Source organism: Macaca fascicularis, chromosome 3 (assembly GCF_037993035.2).
Source record: "Macaca fascicularis isolate 582-1 chromosome 3, T2T-MFA8v1.1".
Lineage (NCBI taxonomy): Eukaryota > Metazoa > Chordata > Mammalia > Primates > Cercopithecidae > Macaca > Macaca fascicularis.
Window position 1 is genome coordinate 71,149,009 of NC_088377.1, and position 20,568 is coordinate 71,169,576.

Consider the following 20,568-nt stretch of genomic DNA (forward strand, 5'->3'; position numbering starts at 1 on the left):
GCGAAATCCCTAACCATCCAAAAGGATCCGCGCCATGCGTCAAGCTTGCCTGGACCCAGTGGGGGTCAGTCTCCTTAAATGTTGCCCCCTCCCCCCGCCCCGTGATTTCTGACTACAGCAGGCCTGTGTTCTCGGGGTGCTCTCTCCCGGGAGGGGCTTCCTGGCGGAGCAGAACCGCGCAGCCTGAGAAGGTGCCCGGAGGTGTATTTGTGCGGGATTGTTTCGAGTGTTGGCTGCCCGTGTGTGTAGGCGGCACTGTGTGTGTGTGTGTGTGTGTGTGTGTGTGTGTGTGTGTGTGTGTGTGTGTGTCTGTTTGTGTTTGTGCGGGCAGGCGCGCGCGTGCTTGTGTGTGGCTCTGCGCGCGCGTGTGTGTGTTTGGGCGTGTGTCTCTGTGGGCCTGTGTGCTGTGTGCCTGTACGTGGCGCCTGCCGATAGGAAGATGGCTCAAGCACTGCAGCCCTTATTTGTTTTTTCTTTTCGTGTACCCCTCCTGCCCCCGAGTCCACCGACCTTCTGGTCCGCCACTCTGTGAGGCTCTGCTTGGGTTCCGGAACTCCGTGTCCTTTGTTTTTTTCCGTGGTTCCTGTATCCGGGGTGAACTGTGGGACTGGCTGAGACTCGCAGGAGCCCTAAGCACCTCCCCCGCCGCAAAGCGGCAACTCTGCTAGCAAGGAAGAGGAGCACACCACCCCCGAGAACGGAAACCTCCGAGTGCCTCATTTTCCTGTGGCCAAGCCAGGGCCCGACCCTAGCAGTCCTGTGCGCAGGGCTCCTCGAATCCCCCTGGAATTCGGTTCCTAGCCGAGCAGCCGCTTCACGTCGTGAGGTCAGGAGGCGGGCACTCCTCCATCGTCTTGAGATTTCATTCCGGGGACGGAGAGGTTGGGCAGCAGTTTGTTCAGATGGGGTGAGGATGCAGTCTGGTGAGGTGTGCGTGGGGTCCCCCACCTTCATCTGCTAAACAGGTGCCTCCAGATGAATACGGAAGGTACTTGCGACTCCACCCCCGCGTTCCCTTGGTGGCACTAGCGGTCCGCACCCTGGCCCGGTGCCCATGTGGGAGGACTCCAACGTGCTGGGGGTTCAGTTGGAGCACAATCCCCGGCCATTCTGGCCAGCTTTCGATTTAGGCTGTCATGCCGGGAAACACGTGGGAGTGGGATGCACTGAGGCTGGCTGGGATGTGGCCTGCATAGGGGCCTCCTCTTTTCCTGACTCCCACGCTTCTCGTGGGCCTAGGGTTTCCTGGGTCTGGCTCAAAGACTTCCACAGTCACCGTTTCCCTGTTCACGGAGGACGACCCTCATGGGGACCGTTGTACACGTGTTTCCTTCTAAACGCCGTCACGGTGCAAGGACTCGGCTGCTGTGATCCTTTTGGAAGAGTGAATTCCGGCGACATCTGCCCACAAGGAAACTCTGGTCCTCCCAGTTCTCTCAGAGTGCTGCGTGATTCCCGTAGGATGAGAAGCGGGCAACCGTGTCTGGCTTTTGCCTGGTCATCTAGGTTCATTTCATCTGCACGTCCATTGTCCTCGTGGAGGGGCTGTTGCTGGGTGGAACGGCCTCTCGCCTCGGATCTTTGGGCTGCCAGGAACTTCAGGGGGCACAAGGCTCTTGGAGTGGGCTGACTTCAGTCCAGGTCGTGGGTCGTGGTCTCTTTGTAGGGCCCGGGTTTGTCTGCACTCTGCTGGAGGCTCTTGATTCCTCTGGCAAGAGTCCGTGAACTTGACTTGGACTCCAGCACAAACCTTCTCGTTCTCCCAGGCGGGCCTTGCTTTTGTCTTGCTCTCACAGGGGATCCACAGTGCCCCTCAACAGCACTGGTGGACAACCACTTCAATCTTGCAATCGCCGCAGATGGCCTCTGAGACCCTCTCTCCACCTCACGTGCCCCCATGGGATGCCAGTTCCAGGGGTGAGACCCCTTCTCCACTGTGTCCTTCCCTTGGTGGCAGTTCCCTTTTCTCTCCGACTGCCGTGCTGAGAAGCAGGAGTCCATAAACAGCCCAGGATGAAGGGAGGCAGTAAGCTCAAGGGTCCCGCAATCTTCCGCTGACACCCTCCTCTGGGGTCTCAGGTATTCATCCATCAGCCGGAGAGCCCTCGACGACTCACCAGACTGCATTCCCAACCCTCTGGGACCCGATTCCTGCACAGAGCCGTTTTCGGGAATGAAGTCGGAAGAGCCCTCTCCAGCGCCCTCCTCGCAGTCTCCCATCGCCTCCTCCTCCAGGGGGAGGCGACCACGGAGACGGCCTCGGGAGGCCCTTTGGGGGAGACTTTTCTCGGCCCGCAATGGTAGTCGGAGGCAGCCCTTTTCCTCAGACCAGGCCGGCTCTGCCTGCACCATGTTCCTTGCTTAGGCAGGCTGACAACCATGCCAGCCTGGCGCCCGAGCCAGCCCCTCGAGTGCGCATGCGCCAGTGGCCGGGCACCTGGCGCGAGTGCTGAGCCCTGGCTTGCGTCACAGTGAAGGTCTTCGTTGCCTGGCGACGAGTCCCTGCGGCTTAGCGGAGAGGGGGGACCTCTGTGATGGGCGTCGGTGTTGGGCTCCCGCCTGCGTTCTCTTGGGTATCCACGGTATATTCCCACCATCTAGGACAGGGCAGGGCAATCCAGCCTGAGGAAACATCCGGGTAAGGCCCAGGGATCCACCGCGAAATCCCTAACCATCCAAAAGGATCCGCGCCATGCGTCAAGCTTGCCTGGACCCAGTGGGGGTCAGTCTCCTTAAATGTTGCCCCCTCCCCCCGCCCCGTGATTTCTGACTACAGCAGGCCTGTGTTCTCGGGGTGCTCTCTCCCGGGAGGGGCTTCCTGGCGGAGCAGAACCGCGCAGCCTGAGAAGGTGCCCGGAGGTGTATTTGTGAGGGATTGTTTCGAGTGTTGGCTGCCCGTGTGTGTAGGCGGCACTGTGTGTGTGTGTGTGTGTGTGTGTGTGTGTGTGTGTGTGTGTGTGTGTGTCTGTTTGTGTTTGTGCGGGCAGGCGCGCGCGTGCTTGTGTGTGGCTCTGCGCGCGCGTGTGTGTGTTTGGGCGTGTGTCTCTGTGGGCCTGTGTGCTGTGTGCCTGTACGTGGCGCCTGCCGATAGGAAGATGGCTCAAGCACTGCAGCCCTTATTTGTTTTTTCTTTTCGTGTACCCCTCCTGCCCCCGAGTCCACCGACCTTCTGGTCCGCCACTCTGTGAGGCTCTGCTTGGGTTCCGGAACTCCGTGTCCTTTGTTTTTTTCCGTGGTTCCTGTATCCGGGGTGAACTGTGGGACTGGCTGAGACTCGCAGGAGCCCTAAGCACCTCCCCCGCCGCAAAGCGGCAACTCTGCTAGCAAGGAAGAGGAGCACACCACCCCCGAGAACGGAAACCTCCGAGTGCCTCATTTTCCTGTGGCCAAGCCAGGGCCCGACCCTAGCAGTCCTGTGCGCAGGGCTCCTCGAATCCCCCTGGAATTCGGTTCCTAGCCGAGCAGCCGCTTCACGTCGTGAGGTCAGGAGGCGGGCACTCCTCCATCGTCTTGAGATTTCATTCCGGGGACGGAGAGGTTGGGCAGCAGTTTGTTCAGATGGGGTGAGGATGCAGTCTGGTGAGGTGTGCGTGGGGTCCCCCACCTTCATCTGCTAAACAGGTGCCTCCAGATGAATACGGAAGGTACTTGCGACTCCACCCCCGCGTTCCCTTGGTGGCACTAGCGGTCCGCACCCTGGCCCGGTGCCCATGTGGGAGGACTCCAACGTGCTGGGGGTTCAGTTGGAGCACAATCCCCGGCCATTCTGGCCAGCTTTCGATTTAGGCTGTCATGCCGGGAAACACGTGGGAGTGGGATGCACTGAGGCTGGCTGGGATGTGGCCTGCATAGGGGCCTCCTCTTTTCCTGACTCCCACGCTTCTCGTGGGCCTAGGGTTTCCTGGGTCTGGCTCAAAGACTTCCACAGTCACCGTTTCCCTGTTCACGGAGGACGACCCTCATGGGGACCGTTGTACACGTGTTTCCTTCTAAACGCCGTCACGGTGCAAGGACTCGGCTGCTGTGATCCTTTTGGAAGAGTGAATTCCGGCGACATCTGCCCACAAGGAAACTCTGGTCCTCCCAGTTCTCTCAGAGTGCTGCGTGATTCCCGTAGGATGAGAAGCGGGCAACCGTGTCTGGCTTTTGCCTGGTCATCTAGGTTCATTTCATCTGCACGTCCATTGTCCTCGTGGAGGGGCTGTTGCTGGGTGGAACGGCCTCTCGCCTCGGATCTTTGGGCTGCCAGGAACTTCAGGGGGCACAAGGCTCTTGGAGTGGGCTGACTTCAGTCCAGGTCGTGGGTCGTGGTCTCTTTGTAGGGCCCGGGTTTGTCTGCACTCTGCTGGAGGCTCTTGATTCCTCTGGCAAGAGTCCGTGAACTTGACTTGGACTCCAGCACAAACCTTCTCGTTCTCCCAGGCGGGCCTTGCTTTTGTCTTGCTCTCACAGGGGATCCACAGTGCCCCTCAACAGCACTGGTGGACAACCACTTCAATCTTGCAATCGCCGCAGATGGCCTCTGAGACCCTCTCTCCACCTCACGTGCCCCCATGGGATGCCAGTTCCAGGGGTGAGACCCCTTCTCCACTGTGTCCTTCCCTTGGTGGCAGTTCCCTTTTCTCTCCGACTGCCGTGCTGAGAAGCAGGAGTCCATAAACAGCCCAGGATGAAGGGAGGCAGTAAGCTCAAGGGTCCCGCAATCTTCCGCTGACACCCTCCTCTGGGGTCTCAGGTATTCATCCATCAGCCGGAGAGCCCTCGACGACTCACCAGACTGCATTCCCAACCCTCTGGGACCCGATTCCTGCACAGAGCCGTTTTCGGGAATGAAGTCGGAAGAGCCCTCTCCAGCGCCCTCCTCGCAGTCTCCCATCGCCTCCTCCTCCAGGGGGAGGCGACCACGGAGACGGCCTCGGGAGGCCCTTTGGGGGAGACTTTTCTCGGCCCGCAATGGTAGTCGGAGGCAGCCCTTTTCCTCAGACCAGGCCGGCTCTGCCTGCACCATGTTCCTTGCTTAGGCAGGCTGACAACCATGCCAGCCTGGCGCCCGAGCCAGCCCCTCGAGTGCGCATGCGCCAGTGGCCGGGCACCTGGCGCGAGTGCTGAGCCCTGGCTTGCGTCACAGTGAAGGTCTTCGTTGCCTGGCGACGAGTCCCTGCGGCTTAGCGGAGAGGGGGGACCTCTGTGATGGGCGTCGGTGTTGGGCTCCCGCCTGCGTTCTCTTGGGTATCCACGGTATATTCCCACCATCTAGGACAGGGCAGGGCAATCCAGCCTGAGGAAACATCCGGGTAAGGCCCAGGGATCCACCGCGAAATCCCTAACCATCCAAAAGGATCCGCGCCATGCGTCAAGCTTGCCTGGACCCAGTGGGGGTCAGTCTCCTTAAATGTTGCCCCCTCCCCCCGCCCCGTGATTTCTGACTACAGCAGGCCTGTGTTCTCGGGGTGCTCTCTCCCGGGAGGGGCTTCCTGGCGGAGCAGAACCGCGCAGCCTGAGAAGGTGCCCGGAGGTGTATTTGTGAGGGATTGTTTCGAGTGTTGGCTGCCCGTGTGTGTAGGCGGCACTGTGTGTGTGTGTGTGTGTGTGTGTGTGTGTGTGTGTGTGTGTGTGTGTGTGTCTGTTTGTGTTTGTGCGGGCAGGCGCGCGCGTGCTTGTGTGTGGCTCTGCGCGCGCGTGTGTGTGTTTGGGCGTGTGTCTCTGTGGGCCTGTGTGCTGTGTGCCTGTACGTGGCGCCTGCCGATAGGAAGATGGCTCAAGCACTGCAGCCCTTATTTGTTTTTTCTTTTCGTGTACCCCTCCTGCCCCCGAGTCCACCGACCTTCTGGTCCGCCACTCTGTGAGGCTCTGCTTGGGTTCCGGAACTCCGTGTCCTTTGTTTTTTTCCGTGGTTCCTGTATCCGGGGTGAACTGTGGGACTGGCTGAGACTCGCAGGAGCCCTAAGCACCTCCCCCGCCCCAAAGCGGCAACTCTGCTAGCAAGGAAGAGGAGCACACCACCCCCGAGAACGGAAACCTCCGAGTGCCTCATTTTCCTGTGGCCAAGCCAGGGCCCGACCCTAGCAGTCCTGTGCGCAGGGCTCCTCGAATCCCCCTGGAATTCGGTTCCTAGCCGAGCAGCCGCTTCACGTCGTGAGGTCAGGAGGCGGGCACTCCTCCATCGTCTTGAGATTTCATTCCGGGGACGGAGAGGTTGGGCAGCAGTTTGTTCAGATGGGGTGAGGATGCAGTCTGGTGAGGTGTGCGTGGGGTCCCCCACCTTCATCTGCTAAACAGGTGCCTCCAGATGAATACGGAAGGTACTTGCGACTCCACCCCCGCGTTCCCTTGGTGGCACTAGCGGTCCGCACCCTGGCCCGGTGCCCATGTGGGAGGACTCCAACGTGCTGGGGGTTCAGTTGGAGCACAATCCCCGGCCATTCTGGCCAGCTTTCGATTTAGGCTGTCATGCCGGGAAACACGTGGGAGTGGGATGCACTGAGGCTGGCTGGGATGTGGCCTGCATAGGGGCCTCCTCTTTTCCTGACTCCCACGCTTCTCGTGGGCCTAGGGTTTCCTGGGTCTGGCTCAAAGACTTCCACAGTCACCGTTTCCCTGTTCACGGAGGACGACCCTCATGGGGACCGTTGTACACGTGTTTCCTTCTAAACGCCGTCACGGTGCAAGGACTCGGCTGCTGTGATCCTTTTGGAAGAGTGAATTCCGGCGACATCTGCCCACAAGGAAACTCTGGTCCTCCCAGTTCTCTCAGAGTGCTGCGTGATTCCCGTAGGATGAGAAGCGGGCAACCGTGTCTGGCTTTTGCCTGGTCATCTAGGTTCATTTCATCTGCACGTCCATTGTCCTCGTGGAGGGGCTGTTGCTGGGTGGAACGGCCTCTCGCCTCGGATCTTTGGGCTGCCAGGAACTTCAGGGGGCACAAGGCTCTTGGAGTGGGCTGACTTCAGTCCAGGTCGTGGGTCGTGGTCTCTTTGTAGGGCCCGGGTTTGTCTGCACTCTGCTGGAGGCTCTTGATTCCTCTGGCAAGAGTCCGTGAACTTGACTTGGACTCCAGCACAAACCTTCTCGTTCTCCCAGGCGGGCCTTGCTTTTGTCTTGCTCTCACAGGGGATCCACAGTGCCCCTCAACAGCACTGGTGGACAACCACTTCAATCTTGCAATCGCCGCAGATGGCCTCTGAGACCCTCTCTCCACCTCACGTGCCCCCATGGGATGCCAGTTCCAGGGGTGAGACCCCTTCTCCACTGTGTCCTTCCCTTGGTGGCAGTTCCCTTTTCTCTCCGACTGCCGTGCTGAGAAGCAGGAGTCCATAAACAGCCCAGGATGAAGGGAGGCAGTAAGCTCAAGGGTCCCGCAATCTTCCGCTGACACCCTCCTCTGGGGTCTCAGGTATTCATCCATCAGCCGGAGAGCCCTCAACGACTCACCAGACTGCATTCCCAACCCTCTGGGACCCGATTCCTGCACAGAGCCGTTTTCGGGAATGAAGTCGGAAGAGCCCTCTCCAGCGCCCTCCTCGCAGTCTCCCATCGCCTCCTCCTCCAGGGGGAGGCGACCACGGAGACGGCCTCGGGAGGCCCTTTGAGGGAGACTTTTCTCGGCCCGCAATGGTAGTCGGAGGCAGCCCTTTTCCTCAGACCAGGCCGGCTCTGCCTGCACCATGTTCCTTGCTTAGGCAGGCTGACAACCATGCCAGCCTGGCGCCCGAGCCAGCCCCTCGAGTGCGCATGCGCCAGTGGCCGGGCACCTGGCGCGAGTGCTGAGCCCTGGCTTGCGTCACAGTGAAGGTCTTCGTTGCCTGGCGACGAGTCCCTGCGGCTTAGCGGAGAGGGGGGACCTCTGTGATGGGCGTCGGTGTTGGGCTCCCGCCTGCGTTCTCTTGGGTATCCACGGTATATTCCCACCATCTAGGACAGGGCAGGGCAATCCAGCCTGAGGAAACATCCGGGTAAGGCCCAGGGATCCACCGCGAAATCCCTAACCATCCAAAAGGATCCGCGCCATGCGTCAAGCTTGCCTGGACCCAGTGGGGGTCAGTCTCCTTAAATGTTGCCCCCTCCCCCCGCCCCGTGATTTCTGACTACAGCAGGCCTGTGTTCTCGGGGTGCTCTCTCCCGGGAGGGGCTTCCTGGCGGAGCAGAACCGCGCAGCCTGAGAAGGTGCCCGGAGGTGTATTTGTGAGGGATTGTTTCGAGTGTTGGCTGCCCGTGTGTGTAGGCGGCACTGTGTGTGTGTGTGTGTGTGTGTGTGTGTGTGTGTGTGTGTGTGTGTGTGTGTCTGTTTGTGTTTGTGCGGGCAGGCGCGCGCGTGCTTGTGTGTGGCTCTGCGCGCGCGTGTGTGTGTTTGGGCGTGTGTCTCTGTGGGCCTGTGTGCTGTGTGCCTGTACGTGGCGCCTGCCGATAGGAAGATGGCTCAAGCACTGCAGCCCTTATTTGTTTTTTCTTTTCGTGTACCCCTCCTGCCCCCGAGTCCACCGACCTTCTGGTCCGCCACTCTGTGAGGCTCTGCTTGGGTTCCGGAACTCCGTGTCCTTTGTTTTTTTCCGTGGTTCCTGTATCCGGGGTGAACTGTGGGACTGGCTGAGACTCGCAGGAGCCCTAAGCACCTCCCCCGCCCCAAAGCGGCAACTCTGCTAGCAAGGAAGAGGAGCACACCACCCCCGAGAACGGAAACCTCCGAGTGCCTCATTTTCCTGTGGCCAAGCCAGGGCCCGACCCTAGCAGTCCTGTGCGCAGGGCTCCTCGAATCCCCCTGGAATTCGGTTCCTAGCCGAGCAGCCGCTTCACGTCGTGAGGTCAGGAGGCGGGCACTCCTCCATCGTCTTGAGATTTCATTCCGGGGACGGAGAGGTTGGGCAGCAGTTTGTTCAGATGGGGTGAGGATGCAGTCTGGTGAGGTGTGCGTGGGGTCCCCCACCTTCATCTGCTAAACAGGTGCCTCCAGATGAATACGGAAGGTACTTGCGACTCCACCCCCGCGTTCCCTTGGTGGCACTAGCGGTCCGCACCCTGGCCCGGTGCCCATGTGGGAGGACTCCAACGTGCTGGGGGTTCAGTTGGAGCACAATCCCCGGCCATTCTGGCCAGCTTTCGATTTAGGCTGTCATGCCGGGAAACACGTGGGAGTGGGATGCACTGAGGCTGGCTGGGATGTGGCCTGCATAGGGGCCTCCTCTTTTCCTGACTCCCACGCTTCTCGTGGGCCTAGGGTTTCCTGGGTCTGGCTCAAAGACTTCCACAGTCACCGTTTCCCTGTTCACGGAGGACGACCCTCATGGGGACCGTTGTACACGTGTTTCCTTCTAAACGCCGTCACGGTGCAAGGACTCGGCTGCTGTGATCCTTTTGGAAGAGTGAATTCCGGCGACATCTGCCCACAAGGAAACTCTGGTCCTCCCAGTTCTCTCAGAGTGCTGCGTGATTCCCGTAGGATGAGAAGCGGGCAACCGTGTCTGGCTTTTGCCTGGTCATCTAGGTTCATTTCATCTGCACGTCCATTGTCCTCGTGGAGGGGCTGTTGCTGGGTGGAACGGCCTCTCGCCTCGGATCTTTGGGCTGCCAGGAACTTCAGGGGGCACAAGGCTCTTGGAGTGGGCTGACTTCAGTCCAGGTCGTGGGTCGTGGTCTCTTTGTAGGGCCCGGGTTTGTCTGCACTCTGCTGGAGGCTCTTGATTCCTCTGGCAAGAGTCCGTGAACTTGACTTGGACTCCAGCACAAACCTTCTCGTTCTCCCAGGCGGGCCTTGCTTTTGTCTTGCTCTCACAGGGGATCCACAGTGCCCCTCAACAGCACTGGTGGACAACCACTTCAATCTTGCAATCGCCGCAGATGGCCTCTGAGACCCTCTCTCCACCTCACGTGCCCCCATGGGATGCCAGTTCCAGGGGTGAGACCCCTTCTCCACTGTGTCCTTCCCTTGGTGGCAGTTCCCTTTTCTCTCCGACTGCCGTGCTGAGAAGCAGGAGTCCATAAACAGCCCAGGATGAAGGGAGGCAGTAAGCTCAAGGGTCCCGCAATCTTCCGCTGACACCCTCCTCTGGGGTCTCAGGTATTCATCCATCAGCCGGAGAGCCCTCAACGACTCACCAGACTGCATTCCCAACCCTCTGGGACCCGATTCCTGCACAGAGCCGTTTTCGGGAATGAAGTCGGAAGAGCCCTCTCCAGCGCCCTCCTCGCAGTCTCCCATCGCCTCCTCCTCCAGGGGGAGGCGACCACGGAGACGGCCTCGGGAGGCCCTTTGGGGGAGACTTTTCTCGGCCCGCAATGGTAGTCGGAGGCAGCCCTTTTCCTCAGACCAGGCCGGCTCTGCCTGCACCATGTTCCTTGCTTAGGCAGGCTGACAACCATGCCAGCCTGGCGCCCGAGCCAGCCCCTCGAGTGCGCATGCGCCAGTGGCCGGGCACCTGGCGCGAGTGCTGAGCCCTGGCTTGCGTCACAGTGAAGGTCTTCGTTGCCTGGCGACGAGTCCCTGCGGCTTAGCGGAGAGGGGGGACCTCTGTGATGGGCGTCGGTGTTGGGCTCCCGCCTGCGTTCTCTTGGGTATCCACGGTATATTCCCACCATCTAGGACAGGGCAGGGCAATCCAGCCTGAGGAAACATCCGGGTAAGGCCCAGGGATCCACCGCGAAATCCCTAACCATCCAAAAGGATCCGCGCCATGCGTCAAGCTTGCCTGGACCCAGTGGGGGTCAGTCTCCTTAAATGTTGCCCCCTCCCCCCGCCCCGTGATTTCTGACTACAGCAGGCCTGTGTTCTCGGGGTGCTCTCTCCCGGGAGGGGCTTCCTGGCGGAGCAGAACCGCGCAGCCTGAGAAGGTGCCCGGAGGTGTATTTGTGCGGGATTGTTTCGAGTGTTGGCTGCCCGTGTGTGTAGGCGGCACTGTGTGTGTGTGTGTGTGTGTGTGTGTGTGTGTGTGTGTGTGTGTCTGTTTGTGTTTGTGCGGGCAGGCGCGCGCGTGCTTGTGTGTGGCTCTGCGCGCGCGTGTGTGTGTTTGGGCGTGTGTCTCTGTGGGCCTGTGTGCTGTGTGCCTGTACGTGGCGCCTGCCGATAGGAAGATGGCTCAAGCACTGCAGCCCTTATTTGTTTTTTCTTTTCGTGTACCCCTCCTGCCCCCGAGTCCACCGACCTTCTGGTCCGCCACTCTGTGAGGCTCTGCTTGGGTTCCGGAACTCCGTGTCCTTTGTTTTTTTCCGTGGTTCCTGTATCCGGGGTGAACTGTGGGACTGGCTGAGACTCGCAGGAGCCCTAAGCACCTCCCCCGCCGCAAAGCGGCAACTCTGCTAGCAAGGAAGAGGAGCACACCACCCCCGAGAACGGAAACCTCCGAGTGCCTCATTTTCCTGTGGCCAAGCCAGGGCCCGACCCTAGCAGTCCTGTGCGCAGGGCTCCTCGAATCCCCCTGGAATTCGGTTCCTAGCCGAGCAGCCGCTTCACGTCGTGAGGTCAGGAGGCGGGCACTCCTCCATCGTCTTGAGATTTCATTCCGGGGACGGAGAGGTTGGGCAGCAGTTTGTTCAGATGGGGTGAGGATGCAGTCTGGTGAGGTGTGCGTGGGGTCCCCCACCTTCATCTGCTAAACAGGTGCCTCCAGATGAATACGGAAGGTACTTGCGACTCCACCCCCGCGTTCCCTTGGTGGCACTAGCGGTCCGCACCCTGGCCCGGTGCCCATGTGGGAGGACTCCAACGTGCTGGGGGTTCAGTTGGAGCACAATCCCCGGCCATTCTGGCCAGCTTTCGATTTAGGCTGTCATGCCGGGAAACACGTGGGAGTGGGATGCACTGAGGCTGGCTGGGATGTGGCCTGCATAGGGGCCTCCTCTTTTCCTGACTCCCACGCTTCTCGTGGGCCTAGGGTTTCCTGGGTCTGGCTCAAAGACTTCCACAGTCACCGTTTCCCTGTTCACGGAGGACGACCCTCATGGGGACCGTTGTACACGTGTTTCCTTCTAAACGCCGTCACGGTGCAAGGACTCGGCTGCTGTGATCCTTTTGGAAGAGTGAATTCCGGCGACATCTGCCCACAAGGAAACTCTGGTCCTCCCAGTTCTCTCAGAGTGCTGCGTGATTCCCGTAGGATGAGAAGCGGGCAACCGTGTCTGGCTTTTGCCTGGTCATCTAGGTTCATTTCATCTGCACGTCCATTGTCCTCGTGGAGGGGCTGTTGCTGGGTGGAACGGCCTCTCGCCTCGGATCTTTGGGCTGCCAGGAACTTCAGGGGGCACAAGGCTCTTGGAGTGGGCTGACTTCAGTCCAGGTCGTGGGTCGTGGTCTCTTTGTAGGGCCCGGGTTTGTCTGCACTCTGCTGGAGGCTCTTGATTCCTCTGGCAAGAGTCCGTGAACTTGACTTGGACTCCAGCACAAACCTTCTCGTTCTCCCAGGCGGGCCTTGCTTTTGTCTTGCTCTCACAGGGGATCCACAGTGCCCCTCAACAGCACTGGTGGACAACCACTTCAATCTTGCAATCGCCGCAGATGGCCTCTCAGACCCTCTCTCCACCTCACGTGCCCCCATGGGATGCCAGTTCCAGGGGTGAGACCCCTTCTCCACTGTGTCCTTCCCTTGGTGGCAGTTCCCTTTTCTCTCCGACTGCCGTGCTGAGAAGCAGGAGTCCATAAACAGCCCAGGATGAAGGGAGGCAGTAAGCTCAAGGGTCCCGCAATCTTCCGCTGACACCCTCCTCTGGGGTCTCAGGTATTCATCCATCAGCCGGAGAGCCCTCAACGACTCACCAGACTGCATTCCCAACCCTCTGGGACCCGATTCCTGCACAGAGCCGTTTTCGGGAATGAAGTCGGAAGAGCCCTCTCCAGCGCCCTCCTCGCAGTCTCCCATCGCCTCCTCCTCCAGGGGGAGGCGACCACGGAGACGGCCTCGGGAGGCCCTTTGGGGGAGACTTTTCTCGGCCCGCAATGGTAGTCGGAGGCAGCCCTTTTCCTCAGACCAGGCCGGCTCTGCCTGCACCATGTTCCTTGCTTAGGCAGGCTGACAACCATGCCAGCCTGGCGCCCGAGCCAGCCCCTCGAGTGCGCATGCGCCAGTGGCCGGGCACCTGGCGCGAGTGCTGAGCCCTGGCTTGGGTCACAGTGAAGGTCTTCGTTGCCTGGCGACGAGTCCCTGCGGCTTAGCGGAGAGGGGGGACCTCTGTGATGGGCGTCGGTGTTGGGCTCCCGCCTGCGTTCTCTTGGGTATCCACGGTATATTCCCACCATCTAGGACAGGGCAGGGCAATCCAGCCTGAGGAAACATCCGGGTAAGGCCCAGGGATCCACCGCGAAATCCCTAACCATCCAAAAGGATCCGCGCCATGCGTCAAGCTTGCCTGGACCCAGTGGGGGTCAGTCTCCTTAAATGTTGCCCCCTCCCCCCGCCCCGTGATTTCTGACTACAGCAGGCCTGTGTTCTCGGGGTGCTCTCTCCCGGGAGGGGCTTCCTGGCGGAGCAGAACCGCGCAGCCTGAGAAGGTGCCCGGAGGTGTATTTGTGCGGGATTGTTTCGAGTGTTGGCTGCCCGTGTGTGTAGGCGGCACTGTGTGTGTGTGTGTGTGTGTGTGTGTGTGTGTGTGTGTGTGTGTGTCTGTTTGTGTTTGTGCGGGCAGGCGCGCGCGTGCTTGTGTGTGGCTCTGCGCGCGCGTGTGTGTGTTTGGGCGTGTGTCTCTGTGGGCCTGTGTGCTGTGTGCCTGTACGTGGCGCCTGCCGATAGGAAGATGGCTCAAGCACTGCAGCCCTTATTTGTTTTTTCTTTTCGTGTACCCCTCCTGCCCCCGAGTCCACCGACCTTCTGGTCCGCCACTCTGTGAGGCTCTGCTTGGGTTCCGGAACTCCGTGTCCTTTGTTTTTTTCCGTGGTTCCTGTATCCGGGGTGAACTGTGGGACTGGCTGAGACTCGCAGGAGCCCTAAGCACCTCCCCCGCCGCAAAGCGGCAACTCTGCTAGCAAGGAAGAGGAGCACACCACCCCCGAGAACGGAAACCTCCGAGTGCCTCATTTTCCTGTGGCCAAGCCAGGGCCCGACCCTAGCAGTCCTGTGCGCAGGGCTCCTCGAATCCCCCTGGAATTCGGTTCCTAGCCGAGCAGCCGCTTCACGTCGTGAGGTCAGGAGGCGGGCACTCCTCCATCGTCTTGAGATTTCATTCCGGGGACGGAGAGGTTGGGCAGCAGTTTGTTCAGATGGGGTGAGGATGCAGTCTGGTGAGGTGTGCGTGGGGTCCCCCACCTTCATCTGCTAAACAGGTGCCTCCAGATGAATACGGAAGGTACTTGCGACTCCACCCCCGCGTTCCCTTGGTGGCACTAGCGGTCCGCACCCTGGCCCGGTGCCCATGTGGGAGGACTCCAACGTGCTGGGGGTTCAGTTGGAGCACAATCCCCGGCCATTCTGGCCAGCTTTCGATTTAGGCTGTCATGCCGGGAAACACGTGGGAGTGGGATGCACTGAGGCTGGCTGGGATGTGGCCTGCATAGGGGCCTCCTCTTTTCCTGACTCCCACGCTTCTCGTGGGCCTAGGGTTTCCTGGGTCTGGCTCAAAGACTTCCACAGTCACCGTTTCCCTGTTCACGGAGGACGACCCTCATGGGGACCGTTGTACACGTGTTTCCTTCTAAACGCCGTCACGGTGCAAGGACTCGGCTGCTGTGATCCTTTTGGAAGAGTGAATTCCGGCGACATCTGCCCACAAGGAAACTCTGGTCCTCCCAGTTCTCTCAGAGTGCTGCGTGATTCCCGTAGGATGAGAAGCGGGCAACCGTGTCTGGCTTTTGCCTGGTCATCTAGGTTCATTTCATCTGCACGTCCATTGTCCTCGTGGAGGGGCTGTTGCTGGGTGGAACGGCCTCTCGCCTCGGATCTTTGGGCTGCCAGGAACTTCAGGGGGCACAAGGCTCTTGGAGTGGGCTGACTTCAGTCCAGGTCGTGGGTCGTGGTCTCTTTGTAGGGCCCGGGTTTGTCTGCACTCTGCTGGAGGCTCTTGATTCCTCTGGCAAGAGTCCGTGAACTTGACTTGGACTCCAGCACAAACCTTCTCGTTCTCCCAGGCGGGCCTTGCTTTTGTCTTGCTCTCACAGGGGATCCACAGTGCCCCTCAACAGCACTGGTGGACAACCACTTCAATCTTGCAATCGCCGCAGATGGCCTCTGAGACCCTCTCTCCACCTCACGTGCCCCCATGGGATGCCAGTTCCAGGGGTGAGACCCCTTCTCCACTGTGTCCTTCCCTTGGTGGCAGTTCCCTTTTCTCTCCGACTGCCGTGCTGAGAAGCAGGAGTCCATAAACAGCCCAGGATGAAGGGAGGCAGTAAGCTCAAGGGTCCCGCAATCTTCCGCTGACACCCTCCTCTGGGGTCTCAGGTATTCATCCATCAGCCGGAGAGCCCTCGACGACTCACCAGACTGCATTCCCAACCCTCTGGGACCCGATTCCTGCACAGAGCCGTTTTCGGGAATGAAGTCGGAAGAGCCCTCTCCAGCGCCCTCCTCGCAGTCTCCCATCGCCTCCTCCTCCAGGGGGAGGCGACCACGGAGACGGCCTCGGGAGGCCCTTTGGGGGAGACTTTTCTCGGCCCGCAATGGTAGTCGGAGGCAGCCCTTTTCCTCAGACCAGGCCGGCTCTGCCTGCACCATGTTCCTTGCTTAGGCAGGCTGACAACCATGCCAGCCTGGCGCCCGAGCCAGCCCCTCGAGTGCGCATGCGCCAGTGGCCGGGCACCTGGCGCGAGTGCTGAGCCCTGGCTTGCGTCACAGTGAAGGTCTTCGTTGCCTGGCGACGAGTCCCTGCGGCTTAGCGGAGAGGGGGGACCTCTGTGATGGGCGTCGGTGTTGGGCTCCCGCCTGCGTTCTCTTGGGTATCCACGGTATATTCCCACCATCTAGGACAGGGCAGGGCAATCCAGCCTGAGGAAACATCCGGGTAAGGCCCAGGGATCCACCGCGAAATCCCTAACCATCCAAAAGGATCCGCGCCATGCGTCAAGCTTGCCTGGACCCAGTGGGGGTCAGTCTCCTTAAATGTTGCCCCCTCCCCCCGCCCCGTGATTTCTGACTACAGCAGGCCTGTGTTCTCGGGGTGCTCTCTCCCGGGAGGGGCTTCCTGGCGGAGCAGAACCGCGCAGCCTGAGAAGGTGCCCGGAGGTGTATTTGTGAGGGATTGTTTCGAGTGTTGGCTGCCCGTGTGTGTAGGCGGCACTGTGTGTGTGTGTGTGTGTGTGTGTGTGTGTGTGTGTGTGTGTGTGTGTGTGTGTGTCTGTTTGTGTTTGTGCGGGCAGGCGCGCGCGTGCTTGTGTGTGGCTCTGCGCGCGCGTGTGTGTGTTTGGGCGTGTGTCTCTGTGGGCCTGTGTGCTGTGTGCCTGTACGTGGCGCCTGCCGATAGGAAGATGGCTCAAGCACTGCAGCCCTTATTTGTTTTTTCTTTTCGTGTACCCCTCCTGCCCCCGAGCCCACCGACCTTCTGGTCCGCCACTCTGTGAGGCTCTGCTTGGGTTCCGGAACTCCGTGTCCTTTGTTTTTTTCCGTGGTTCCTGTATCCGGGGTGAACTGTGGGACTGGCTGAGACTCGCAGGAGCCCTAAGCACCTCCCCCGCCGCAAAGCGGCAACTCTGCTAGCAAGGAAGAGGAGCACACCACCCCCGAGAACGGAAACCTCCGAGTGCCTCATTTTCCTGTGGCCAAGCCAGGGCCCGACCCTAGCAGTCCTGTGCGCAGGGCTCCTCGAATCCCCCTGGAATTCGGTTCCTAGCCGAGCAGCCGCTTCACGTCGTGAGGTCAGGAGGCGGGCACTCCTCCATCGTCTTGAGATTTCATTCCGGGGACGGAGAGGTTGGGCAGCAGTTTGTTCAGATGGGGTGAGGATGCAGTCTGGTGAGGTGTGCGTGGGGTCCCCCACCTTCATCTGCTAAACAGGTGCCTCCAGATGAATACGGAAGGTACTTGCGACTCCACCCCCGCATTCCCTTGGTGGCACTAGCGGTCCGCACCCTGGCCCGGTGCCCATGTGGGAGGACTCCAACGTGCTGGGGGTTCAGTTGGAGCACAATCCCCGGCCATTCTGGCCAGCTTTCGATTTAGGCTGTCATGCCGGGAAACACGTGGGAGTGGGATGCACTGAGGCTGGCTGGGATGTGGCCTGCATAGGGGCCTCCTCTTTTCCTGACTCCCACGCTTCTCGTGGGCCTAGGGTTTCCTGGGTCTGGCTCAAAGACTTCCACAGTCACCGTTTCCCTGTTCACGGAGGACGACCCTCATGGGGACCGTTGTACACGTGTTTCCTTCTAAACGCCGTCACGGTGCAAGGACTCGGCTGCTGTGATCCTTTTGGAAGAGTGAATTCCGGCGACATCTGCCCACAAGGAAACTCTGGTCCTCCCAGTTCTCTCAGAGTGCTGCGTGATTCCCGTAGGATGAGAAGCGGGCAACCGTGTCTGGCTTTTGCCTGGTCATCTAGGTTCATTTCATCTGCACGTCCATTGTCCTCGTGGAGGGGCTGTTGCTGGGTGGAACGGCCTCTCGCCTCGGATCTTTGGGCTGCCAGGAACTTCAGGGGGCACAAGGCTCTTGGAGTGGGCTGACTTCAGTCCAGGTCGTGGGTCGTGGTCTCTTTGTAGGGCCCGGGTTTGTCTGCACTCTGCTGGAGGCTCTTGATTCCTCTGGCAAGAGTCCGTGAACTTGACTTGGACTCCAGCACAAACCTTCTCGTTCTCCCAGGCGGGCCTTGCTTTTGTCTTGCTCTCACAGGGGATCCACAGTGCCCCTCAACAGCACTGGTGGACAACCACTTCAATCTTGCAATCGCCGCAGATGGCCTCTCAGACCCTCTCTCCACCTCACGTGCCCCCATGGGATGCCAGTTCCAGGGGTGAGACCCCTTCTCCACTGTGTCCTTCCCTTGGTGGCAGTTCCCTTTTCTCTCCGACTGCCGTGCTGAGAAGCAGGAGTCCATAAACAGCCCAGGATGAAGGGAGGCAGTAAGCTCAAGGGTCCCGCAATCTTCCGCTGACACCCTCCTCTGGGGTCTCAGGTATTCATCCATCAGCCGGAGAGCCCTCGACGACTCACCAGACTGCATTCCCAACCCTCTGGGACCCGATTCCTGCACAGAGCCGTTTTCGGGAATGAAGTCGGAAGAGCCCTCTCCAGCGCCCTCCTCGCAGTCTCCCATCGCCTCCTCCTCCAGGGGGAGGCGACCACGGAGACGGCCTCGGGAGGCCCTTTGGGGGAGACTTTTCTCGGCCCGCAATGGTAGTCGGAGGCAGCCCTTTTCCTCAGACCAGGCCGGCTCTGCCTGCACCATGTTCCTTGCTTAGGCAGGCTGACAACCATGCCAGCCTGGCGCCCGAGCCAGCCCCTCGAGTGCGCATGCGCCAGTGGCCGGGCACCTGGCGCGAGTGCTGAGCCCTGGCTTGCGTCACAGTGAAGGTCTTCGTTGCCTGGCGACGAGTCCCTGCGGCTTAGCGGAGAGGGGGGACCTCTGTGATGGGCGTCGGTGTTGGGCTCCCGCCTGCGTTCTCTTGGGTATCCACGGTATATTCCCACCATCTAGGACAGGGCAGGGCAATCCAGCCTGAGGAAACATCCGGGTAAGGCCCAGGGATCCACCGCGAAATCCCTAACCATCCAAAAGGATCCGCGCCATGCGTCAAGCTTGCCTGGACCCAGTGGGGGTCAGTCTCCTTAAATGTTGCCCCCTCCCCCCGCCCCGTGATTTCTGACTACAGCAGGCCTGTGTTCTCGGGGTGCTCTCTCCCGGGAGGGGCTTCCTGGCGGAGCAGAACCGCGCAGCCTGAGAAGGTGCCCGGAGGTGTATTTGTGAGGGATTGTTTCGAGTGTTGGCTGCCCGTGTGTGTAGGCGGCACTGTGTGTGTGTGTGTGTGTGTGTGTGTGTGTGTGTGTGTGTGTGTGTCTGTTTGTGTTTGTGCGGGCAGGCGCGCGCGTGCTTGTGTGTGGCTCTGCGCGCGCGTGTGTGTGTTTGGGCGTGTGTCTCTGTGGGCCTGTGTGCTGTGTGCCTGTACGTGGCGCCTGCCGATAGGAAGATGGCTCAAGCACTGCAGCCCTTATTTGTTTTTTCTTTTCGTGTACCCCTCCTGCCCCCGAGTCCACCGACCTTCTGGTCCGCCACTCTGTGAGGCTCTGCTTGGGTTCCGGAACTCCGTGTCCTTTGTTTTTTTCCGTGGTTCCTGTATCCGGGGTGAACTGTGGGACTGGCTGAGACTCGCAGGAGCCCTAAGCACCTCCCCCGCCGCAAAGCGGCAACTCTGCTAGCAAGGAAGAGGAGCACACCACCCCCGAGAACCGAAACCTCCGAGTGCCTCATTTTCCTGTGGCCAAGCCAGGGCCCGACCCTAGCAGTCCTGTGCGCAGGGCTCCTCGAATCCCCCTGGAATTCGGTTCCTAGCCGAGCAGCCGCTTCACGTCGTGAGGTCAGGAGGCGGGCACTCCTCCATCGTCTTGAGATTTCATTCCGGGGACGGAGAGGTTGGGCAGCAGTTTGTTCAGATGGGGTGAGGATGCAGTCTGGTGAGGTGTGCGTGGGGTCCCCCACCTTCATCTGCTAAACAGGTGCCTCCAGATGAATACGGAAGGTACTTGCGACTCCACCCCCGCGTTCCCTTGGTGGCACTAGCGGTCCGCACCCTGGCCCGGTGCCCATGTGGGAGGACTCCAACGTGCTGGGGGTTCAGTTGGAGCACAATCCCCGGCCATTCTGGCCAGCTTTCGATTTAGGCTGTCATGCCGGGAAACACGTGGGAGTGGCATGCACTGAGGCTGGCTGGGATGTGGCCTGCATAGGGGCCTCCTCTTTTCCTGACTCCCACGCTTCTCGTGGGCCTAGGGTTTCCTGGGTCTGGCTCAAAGACTTCCACAGTCACCGTTTCCCTGTTCACGGAGGACGACCCTCATGGGGACCGTTGTACACGTGTTTCCTTCTAAACGCCGTCACGGTGCAAGGACTCGGCTGCTGTGATCCTTTTGGAAGAGTGAATTCCGGCGACATCTGCCCACAAGGAAACTCTGGTCCTCCCAGTTCTCTCAGAGTGCTGCGTGATTCCCGTAGGATGAGAAGCGGGCAACCGTGTCTGGCTTTTGCCTGGTCATCTAGGTTCATTTCATCTGCACGTCCATTGTCCTCGTGGAGGGGCTGTTGCTGGGTGGAACGGCCTCTCGCCTCGGATCTTTGGGCTGCCAGGAACTTCAGGGGGCACAAGGCTCTTGGAGTGGGCTGACTTCAGTCCAGGTCGTGGGTCGTGGTCTCTTTGTAGGGCCCGGGTTTGTCTGCACTCTGCTGGAGGCTCTTGATTCCTCTGGCAAGAGTCCGTGAACTTGACTTGGACTCCAGCACAAACCTTCTCGTTCTCCCAGGCGGGCCTTGCTTTTGTCTTGCTCTCACAGGGGATCCACAGTGCCCCTCAACAGCACTGGTGGACAACCACTTCAATCTTGCAATCGCCGCAGATGGCCTCTGAGACCCTCTCTCCACCTCACGTGCCCCCATGGGATGCCAGTTCCAGGGGTGAGACCCCTTCTCCACTGTGTCCTTCCCTTGGTGGCAGTTCCCTTTTCTCTCCGACTGCCG